The sequence below is a fragment of the Sus scrofa genome, chromosome 7 (assembly GCF_000003025.6).
Source record: "Sus scrofa isolate TJ Tabasco breed Duroc chromosome 7, Sscrofa11.1, whole genome shotgun sequence".
Classification (NCBI taxonomy): domain Eukaryota; kingdom Metazoa; phylum Chordata; class Mammalia; order Artiodactyla; family Suidae; genus Sus; species Sus scrofa.
In genome coordinates, this window is record NC_010449.5 from 45,948,336 (window position 1) to 45,958,618 (window position 10,283).

General features: G+C 42.7%; 1 long non-coding RNA gene across 1 annotated transcript; it reads right to left on the bottom strand.

The window, feature by feature from the left end:
* On the bottom strand, window positions 4,457-9,070 carry LOC110261539. Its single transcript, XR_002345757.1, has 2 exons — window positions 8,830-9,070; window positions 4,457-5,322 (listed from the first exon to the last, which is right to left on the bottom strand). It is a non-coding gene; the product is annotated as an uncharacterized LOC110261539 (long non-coding RNA).

Sequence of the window (10,283 nt, forward strand, 5' to 3'; positions counted from 1 at the left end):
GAGATTCTCATACTAAGTGAAATAAGGCAGAAAGAGAAAGACGAAGACTTTATATATATATCCTTTATATGTGGAATCTAAAATACGGCACAGATGGACCTATCTATAGAACAGAAATAGACTCAAAGACATGGAGAACAGACTTGGGGTTGGGCGGGGGGAGTAGGATGGACTGGGAGTTTGGGATTAGTAGATGCAAATTATGACATTTATAATGGATAAGCAATGAGGGCATACAGTATAGCACAGGTAACTCTATCCAATCACTTATGATAGAACATGATGGAAGATAATATGAGAAAAAGAATGTATGTATATGTATGACTGGGTCACTTTGATGTACAGCAGCAATTGACAGAACATTGGTATTTGAAGCCCCCGAATCTTCTCAGATCCCCCTCCCTGGCTTTAAAATTCAAGGCTCTTCCTTAGAACTTTCCTGACCTAAATGCTAATAATACTGTTCCCCAGGGAAAGCCTTCTCACCCAGAGTTACTGGATAATGTGACTAATGTTCTCTGCCCAGGAGAGATTTAGGAGGGAGTTTCAGTGTGAAGGCCCTTTGTGATTTGGAGGAATTTCTTTCTGTCCAACAGGTTTCTGTTTTAAATATTAACTAGGCAGCCTGCCAGGCCTGGACTTGGAGGGCAGGGCAAAGCTGGGAACAGGTGGGAGCACTGGCTTCTGTTCATGGAGAGAAACCATCGTTTTCTGTGCTAACCAGTCTCCTGCTGCCATTGGGAGGACCACTTCCCATTCCTCCTTCAAATCCTGGGAGGCCTGGAGATCTGTCTCAACATGCCCATCCAAGGGCTTAGAGGGAACATTCTAGTGTGTACTTTGGAAGAAAGCAAAAAGAAAAAGGCTTGCTTCACCCCATGTCATTGCAAAAAAGGATACATCCCAGCCCTAGCCTTTTATGGGATGAGGAAGGGCACTGGGGGAGATCATTCAAAAGGCAGCTGATAGGGAAGAAGCAAAGGGTTTCAACAGTTGCTGCTCAAAAGAACTAAGGTTTTTATATGTAACTTGAGTTTCCACTGGACTTCCTCATCCTTTGGAATGTGGTGACAAATGGGACATCATTAGCCCACATGTTGTGACACTTGCCCTGCTCCTCATGCTCAGCAGGACTTGAACATCCTATGACTCTCCCCAAATACATCTAAATTTCTGAGACTCCTCAGGAAAGGTTTTATTTATCACAAGTAAGTACACAACCTACCAAAGTCTTCTGCTGGTACCACTGACATTCCATTGGGTACCAGAGACCAGAATCTGGATGCCACACTACATTGTACACGGTATATCAAACGAACCCTCTGATCTCACCATTCTGCAAATTTAATTTGTATCTGTTTTAAACACGTTATTTTTTTTTTCTTGCTGTTTAGGGCCGCGACTGCAGCTTACAGAAGTCCCCAGGCTAGGGGGTCGAATCAGAGCAGTAGCTGCCAGCCTACACCACAGCCACAGCAACCTAGGATTTAGGCCATGTATGCAACCTACACCACAGCTCATGGCAACACCAGACCCTTAACCCACTGATCCAGGCCAAGGCTGGAACCCAAGTAATAGGTACGTTACCACTGTACCACCATGGGATCACCCCACACATTAATTATTAATAAAATACTACATACATAGATAGCAATGTGGCTTACTTCTACCCCTGTGATGTCTCCCAGAGGGAATTAGGGATATATAAAACTCTCACTCTGTTTCTTAAAGAAAAAGCCTAATTCAAAACAGAGGAATTCAATCTGGTATTTTGAATGAAGTCAATTTTCCATTGTGATTGAAAAAAAATATAGAAGGCAGTCCCCTAGACTCCCGCTCCAGTTTAGATGTCTGTTTGCACACTTTTGTGCCCTTAGAATTTTCTGCTGGAGTGTATCACTTTCACCCTTTTATAGGCAAGTCCATTTAATTCCACAGAATCTAAGACTCCTAAACCTCAGAGGCTCCAAGGATGAGAAATAGTTTTTTCACTTAGCTCCCCGCCATATCAGTGCAAGCCTGTAACCTGAAGGAAGTCGGCCTAGAAGCCTGTGAAAATAGCCACTAGGTACCTCAACCCTCCTCTGCTCCAAAGGCAACCCCAAGCAAGTGCTCTTTGGTTGGTTAAGCCGGAGCCCAGCAAACTGGGATAAACAAAGTCCTTCTAACATGTAGAGGGACATCGAAAGCTCTAGGGGAACCACTTTCCAGACAGACCCTTGGCTCCCACAGAGACTCTCTGCCAAAAGCCACCTCTTCTCACTCTCAGCCCAGTTGTCCTTTTCTACTTCTCCTTTCACAGCCCTGCATCTTGCCCTTTATAGAGAGATATGTATTTTTAACTCCTGATTCTTCCCAGGATGCATTTTCTGGAGGTGTAAAAAAACCTCTGGAATGACAATGGGGCCATTTGAAATGTTGGAGTCCACAAAACCTGATTCATCAAAGCCTTGTGATGCTGTGAAGAGCTATCTTTCCTTTTTTTGATGTATTTCTATTCCTGTAAAGTATGGCATAAGAGATGGGCATTTGGGCTAATATTGGGATGTTTCAAATTTAGATATAGAAGAATGATGATGCCAGAGTTCCCATCGTAGTGCAGTGGAAATGAATCCGACTAGGAACCATGAGGTTGCAGGTTCGATCCCTGGCCTTGCTCAGTGGGCTAAGGAACTGGCATTTCCATGAGCTGTGGTGTAGGTCACAGACTTGGCTCGGATCCTGCATTTCTGTGGCATAGGCCAGTAGCTACAGCTCTGATTAGACCCCTAGCCTGGGAACATCTATATGCCACAGGTGTGGGCCTAAAAGCAAAAAAAAAAAAAAAGAATGATGATACCAATTTTAAGGTCCTCTTTTCTTTGATCTCCTAACAATTATCAGAGACTACACCATTCCTGATGGAGAAACTAGAAACTAACAATAGTGTGAAACTATCCTGCAATAGTTTTATTTGCAAATATCCAGATTGGAAAAATAAAACTACTGAATTTGTGTGGATGAAATCTGAGGGTTTGGGCAAAAATGTAAAGGACTTTAACATTTTCAGGGCGTCATCAAAGCTGACTCTGGATAACCAATTACAAATCAGCACCATTCATTGCAAAATATGGGAAGTATCACATGACCATAAAAAGTTATAATTCCCAGTGTACTGTTAATAGCTACAAAGCTGTTAACACTGTTGATAGCTGGATGCCAGGAACACCATTCATTAATTCAATGACCCATTTCTTCCTTTATCTGACAAATATAAGCACCTACTATGTTCCAAGCACTATTCAGGATAGTTAGGATATACTAGTAACCAAACAAAGATTTTTGCTCTTAGGGAGCTAATGCTATAGCAGGGAGGATGTATACAGGATGTATCAGTTACCTATTACCATGTAACAAATAATCTCAAAATTTAGTGAATTAAAGAAACAAGGGAGTTCCTATTGTCACTAAGCAGTAATGAACCCAACTAGTATCCATGAGGATGCAGGTTCAATCCCTGTCTCATTCAGTGGGTTAAGGATCTAGCAGTGCCATGAGCTATGGTGTAGATCGAAGACCTGGCTTGGATCCAGTGTTGCTGTTGCTGTGGTGTAGGCCATCAGCTACAGCTCTGATTTGACCCCTAGCCTGGGAACTTCCATATACTGTGAGTATGGCCCTAAAAAGATACTGACACACAAAAAAAGGAACATGTATTTTTTTTTTCACACTTTCTGTGAGTGAGGGATCTAAGCACAACTTATTTGGATCCTCTATTTCACCTTATACTTGGTGGCAATCAACATGTCAGCACAGGGTTTGTGGTCTCATCTGAAGGCTCAATTGGGGAAGGTTCCCTTTCTGAGTTCCCTCATCAGTTATTGGAAGCATTTGGTTCCTTGTAGGTTGTTGGCCTGAGAGTCTCAGTTACTATCTGGTGGCTGAACAGAGGCCCCTCAGTTCCTTGCCACATGGCTTCTCGAATAGGGCAGCTTCCTTCATCAAAATATGCAAGTAGAGAAGACCATCAAGAAAAGCTGCTAGTGCAACAGGGATGCAACTAGAGATTCTCTACTAAGTGAAGTAAGTCAGAAAGAAAAAGACAAATGCCATATGATATCACATGTGGAATCTAAAATAGGGCATAGGTAAACCTCTCTACACAACAGAAACAGACTCATAGACATGGAGGACAGACTTGTGGTTGCCAAGGGGGAGAGGAAGGGAGATGGAGTGGGAGGGACTGGGAGTTTAGGGTTAGTAGATGCAAACTATGACATTTAGTAAATGGATAAGCAATGAGGGCCTGCTGTATATCACAGGGAACTTTATCCAATCACTTGTGATAGGACATGATAGGAGATAGTTTGAGAAAAAGACTATATATATTCTGGTCACTTTGCTGTACAGCAGAAATTGATAGAACATTGTAAATCAACTATACTTTTTTGAAAAAAATGAAAAAGAAAAGCTGCTTGCAAGGTAGAAGTCAAAATTTTATATAATCCAATCACAGAAGTGACAGCTTCTCAACTTGCCATGTCCCATTAGTTAGAAACAAGTTACTCAAAGAAGAAAGACTGTACAGGCCAGGAGTCCCTGGAGGTGAAGATCACTAGGGACCTCCTTAGGGGGTTCCTGCCATAGGGGTTGCCGGGACTAGCTCAGCAGGATGAGGCTGAAGAATGGGTGCTGTGGAACTTAAGGAAAAAACCAACCCCAAACAAAATGCCAATACAAAGCAAAACACAGAGACAGAGACAGTAAAGGTGGGAACCAGGGCACTCAAGGTCTCTAGAACCAAGAGCTCCGCCTCAAGAAGCCACACCACTTTTATTTTACTCTTTTGATGAGATCACATGAGGAGGGGCTGTGGGTGGATAATCAAGCAAGAAGATTCGAAAAACATGTCTTGTGATAATGGATGATCAAGCAAGAAATTAGAAAAATACGTCTCGTGACATCTCCCCCTTTTTGTTTTTACAGGAGGACAAAAAGAGATCCCACAACTTCCTTTCATCACTACTTCCCAAACCGCTTGCTTCCCTCATCTATAGACAGAGCACGAATCCAAGTTAAGTCTCATGTAGAACTCCTCGCGCTTCTGCTGTGTGTAGAATGACCAGCTTCCAGGAGTGGCCAGAGCAGGGCTCAGCATTCTCTGACGATGGTGAAGGGAGTCTCTGGAACTTGACCATGAGGGGATTCTCGAGGTGCTGCCCAGCCTCCCAGGTGTCCATGTCAGCCGCGGATGCAGACTTCTTGACTATGATGTGGTGGCAGAGGATGGGTCCATGGGGGTAATAACTGTAAACTTTATAGCAGTTGGGGTTCTATGCGACCCTTAATTTACAAATGTTAATCAATAGCCACATCAAAGAATGTATCAAAGCCCATATTCTCAATCCCGACCCCCGAGCTGGAGACTCTAACTGTGGGAAAAGGAGCAACAACCACTCTAACTTCTTCCTACTGAAAAGGGGCATCATTAGGGAAAGCAGTTAGGTCTCCACTCATGGGACAGTCAAGTGGGCCCTGACACATTGCTTTGGATACCCCTTCTATCAACATTTGAACACTGATAGCTCTTAATTGAGATGTAATGAAGCAAGAAATACAATTAATTATACAGGGTCTGAATAAAAGGATCAAGATCACAATAACTATGGTGAAAGAAACATTTTCACCAGGAAGAGGAGGTCAGCTGGTTCCACAAAGCAGCTCCAAAAGCTGGAGCTGGATAGGACAGCTCATGAATCTACTGTTGAAGATCTAACAGGGAATGAGACACATTCTGTGGACAATTAGGAATACAACATTTAGATTTTATAACAAGGCCTTAGTTAAGGAAATGCAGAAACCTTGATTAGGCTCTATTGGCATATATATCCCCCTCTTTTTTTTATTTTATTTTTTGGGACATTCTATTAACCATGGTCTGTGAAATAACAGATTGGGAACTGAAAGGAAATAATATATTGTTCAGATTAAACTGATACTTTCCATGAGCTTCTGCATTAATACTAATAAAAGAAAAGCTTTACATTTGACTGACATACACTATCATTTTGCTCATAGTTAATATACTGTACAAAAATAAAATGTGAGGGATTGCCGAGTAATTATGTTGTGAGCCACACAGGAAATCCTCCATTGCCATGTGAATTGAGGCTTTAACCTCTTACAAAATATCTCTTTCTAAAAGAGGAGTTGGACTCTGGAATAATCAGAAAGGCATTGAGAAAAGAAAATGGATTCCCAGGCACAACTCAAAGGTTGTGTAAAAATTTTGTAACCAGCTTGCCAGAAACATGAATGTGGCAGATTCATGAGGGAGGGGCCCATGATTGGAGAGGAGGACTGAAAAGTGGCTCCGTATTCAGCAGGAAGTCAATAGGCTGTCTTCCTACGTTTAGAGTCACTCAGGGCTCCTGAGTGGTGATAAGGACTGGAGCCATTATGGAAATGTCCCATCAGTCCTGATCCTGGGCCTGAGGGGTCCACCACAGAGACCTTCATCTTCAGGGGCAGTCCCTCTTCCAGTGATCTCCCCCAACATATGAGGCACAGCTGAGTCTAAGGGCATTCCCATTTAAAGGATCCCTCTTTTCCACAGAGGAAACAGGCTCCAGGCATAGGTCTCTGCCCTGGTCCTCTCACCTTGGAAACTCCCAGGTTGACTCCCTGTAGCACCGTAACTAGAGCCTCAGCCTTTTCTCTGTCTCTCTTCTTGTTCTCCTTCATTCTTCCTGGCCCCAATTATAACATATTTGAGTTGCTACTCTGAGGAGGTGCTCCAGCTCCTGATCAGGGCCAAAAGCCAATTTTTTGGAGCTTTCTCCATATATCTGGCACCAATTGAGCTATGAATTTATCCTTCAGAATTATTTGGCCCTCCATTGTTTCTGTGTTCCTTGGTATATGTTTTCTCAATGCCTTTCTGAGTCTAAGAAAGTTGATGGACACTCTTGTTCCCCTAGTAAACCTCCAATAGTTTTTAACAGGCTTTATTCATGAGGCTTTTAATCCCTCTACTACACAAGTAACAAAATGATTTCTCTGCCAATTGTGGTTATCTCCTTCATCAGCAGACCAACTGGGATCACTCATAGAAACCACCTGACACCCTGTGGGGAATCTTATTCTCCCTCTTCTAATTTGCCTCTGGCATTTATAGATAGCATCATTCCCTTCATCTGCCCCAGCTTTGATTTGAGCATTTTTGAAGACTTTATGTATAAATTAGCCATTGCTTGGGCTAACATTGAGGCCTTAAAGGACTCCGTCCCCACTCCCTGACTGGCTTTAATATATTCAGCAATGTTAGCTTTTCCTTTTAAAAATCCTATGGCCTTTCTGCAATCAGTATTTGCATTTTCATATGCTAACAATTGAAAAATAGTATCAGACACCTCAGAGTTAGTAATTTGTCATTTTAATGCCTCTTGTAAACAAGCTAGAAATTCAGCACAAGGTTCCTTAGGGCCTTTTAGGATCTCGTGAAAAGTACCCATTTGACCCTTAGATTCAATTCTATCCCATGCCGTTAAGCAACATTATCTAATCTGTTCAACAGCAAAATCATTCACTCTCATCCGATCTTGAGAATCATTCCAAGGACCAATCCCCAACAATTGTTCCATTGCAATTGGAAGACTTCCAGCCCAATCATCATTCGCAGCAATTTGGGCATGATCTTGCCACCAAGACCCAAATTGCAAATTTTCACCAGGTGACAGCACAGCACGGGTCAAGTTATGCCAATCAGCAGGAATCACGCGATTTCCTTCAGCTACTCCCTGCGTGATTCCTTTTGTAAAAGGAGAATTAATACCATAGTTTTGAACAGCCTGTTTTAATTCTTTAAGAATTTTAAAAGGAAAGGGCTCATGAATAAACTCATAAACTCCATCAGGTTGGCAGGATCAATGCCTGGGGCCACTGTCTCCCTGACAGTTACTGGAAAGGCTAAATGTATGGCATCCAAATCGCCTTCCCTTTGAGCCTGTAATATCCCCTGTTGAATGATAATAGATGGCATTCACGGATAGCACTCATTTTCTTTACAACCCTAGAAGTAGAGACTTGATGAGTCCTCATCACCTTACTCCTAATAGGAGACAATTGAAGAATATCAGAATCAAAAATTGGAGCAGAAGGCTCAGGAGCCAAATATTCTCTATGATAATTTTATTCAGGGACTGCAGGTTTAGGTTCCCCCAACAAAGGTGTAAATTCCCGTTCTTCTTCTCCTCTAAGTCCTCTGTGGTCTGTAAGAGGTTCTAAGACTGATTTAATTAAGCTCCAAATACTCCAAATAGACCCAGAAATTGGAACACCCTCATCATGCAGTATCCTAAGTTCCATTCCTATGCTTTCCCATATCTTTAAATCTAAGGTTTCTAATGTAAGAAACCAATCACAATGTTTCTCAATAGTCTGAAAAATTTTCAAAAGCTTACTTTCACTTATTTTTGCACCTTTTTTTTTTTTTTTTTTGGTCCCTTTGCCATTTTCTTGGGCCGCTCCCACGGCATATAGAGGTTCCTAGGCTAGGGGTCTAATCGGAGCTGTAGCCGCCGGCCTACACCAGAGCCACAGCCACGCAGGATCCTAGCCGCATCTGCAACTTACACCACAGCTCAAGGCAACGCTGGATCGTTAACCCACCCACTGAGCAAGGCCAGGGATCGAACCCGCAACCTCATGGTTCCTAGTCAGATTTGTTAGCCACTGAGCCATGATGGGAACTCCCCTGCACCCCCTTTTTTAAGAAGTTGTCCTAACAAACAAATGTAAGGACTATAGTTTCCTACAATTACCTTATTTCCCATTTTACCCTGTAAATACCTGAGAGAGGGAATGTATCCACAGGATTTCTTCAGCATGGCCATGCAAAATTCCTCCCTTCTTCTCAGGGCTCCACAGCACTTACAATGAATAAAAATTCCCACTGTAGTCATGGTCCTTCGTTCTTCATATCTGCCTGTTTCCCGCCCCACGTTGGGCACCGCTTGCTGAGACCAGTTCAGCAGGATGGGGCTGAAGAATGTGTGCTGTGGAACTTAAGGAAAAAACCAACCCAAAACAAAATGCCAACACAAAGCAAAACACAGAGACAGAGAGACAGTAAAGGTGGGAACCAGGGGACTTAAGGTCTCTAGAACCAAGAGCCCTGCCTCAAGAAACCACACCACTTTTATTTCACTCTTTTGATGAGATCACATGAGGAGGGGTTGTGGGTGGATAATCAAGCAAGAAGATTGGAAAAACATGTCTCGCAACAAGGGGTAAGAGGGAATTTGGGTGCTAATCCAAGGAATATGACAGTGATTTTTAATAGCATTCTCAGAAGAGCATTCATTAAATTAACAAAAACTTGATGGAGATACATATCCATGGAGAACAATTCAGGAGGAGGATATGGTGAGTATAAAGACCCCAAATCGGGGTACCTTTGGTATGCAGAAGTGACATCAAGAAGGCCAGTCAGCATGGTGAGGGCAGTGGACAAAGAGGAGAGTAGTGATAGATGGAGTTGGGGGCTTAGGGGTGAGTGGTGTGGTGATCAGGGAGGAGATTTCTGGCCCTTGTAAAGGTAGTAGCTTTTATACTAGATGAAAGAGAACCATCGCAGGATGCTGAGTGGAGGATGGTGTCATATGACATATGTTTAGAAATGATCCTTTGGGCTACTGTGTTGGGACTCAACTGCAGGGGGCAGGGCACAGGCAGAAGCAGGAAGAGTAGTTATGAGGTTATTGCAGTAATTCAGACAAAAGAAGACAGTCTCAGAACAGGGTAGAGATGGTCGAGGTGGTGAGAAATAATAAGATTCTGGATACATTTTGAAGACCAGTCTCAGGGTTTCCTGATAACTTGGATTTGGGGAGAAGGTGAAGACAGGAGTCAAGGTTGACTCCAGTGATGGACTTTGACCTGAGCAACTAGAAGGATGAGGTTGCCAACAACAGAGACCAGGAAGGCTGCCGATGAAGTCGGTTTAGAATAGAAGATTAAGAGTTTGGTTCTAGAGAGCTCGAGTTTGAGACATCTACTGGAAATGTGGTGGGAGATATGGAGCAGACAGGTGAACATGGGGTTCAGGAATTCAGGAAACAGTATTCCTGTAATCAGTCTGATTCTCTGTTCAAACATCCTCATACTTCACTGAAAAGTTGTTCAACAGACTGTGGCAAAAGACACAGTAGACAAAATACTTACCATGCAGATCGATGAATTCAGGAATATTTCCAACCATTCTCAATAAATAATTTATATCCACCATTCCAGCAAAGGAAACA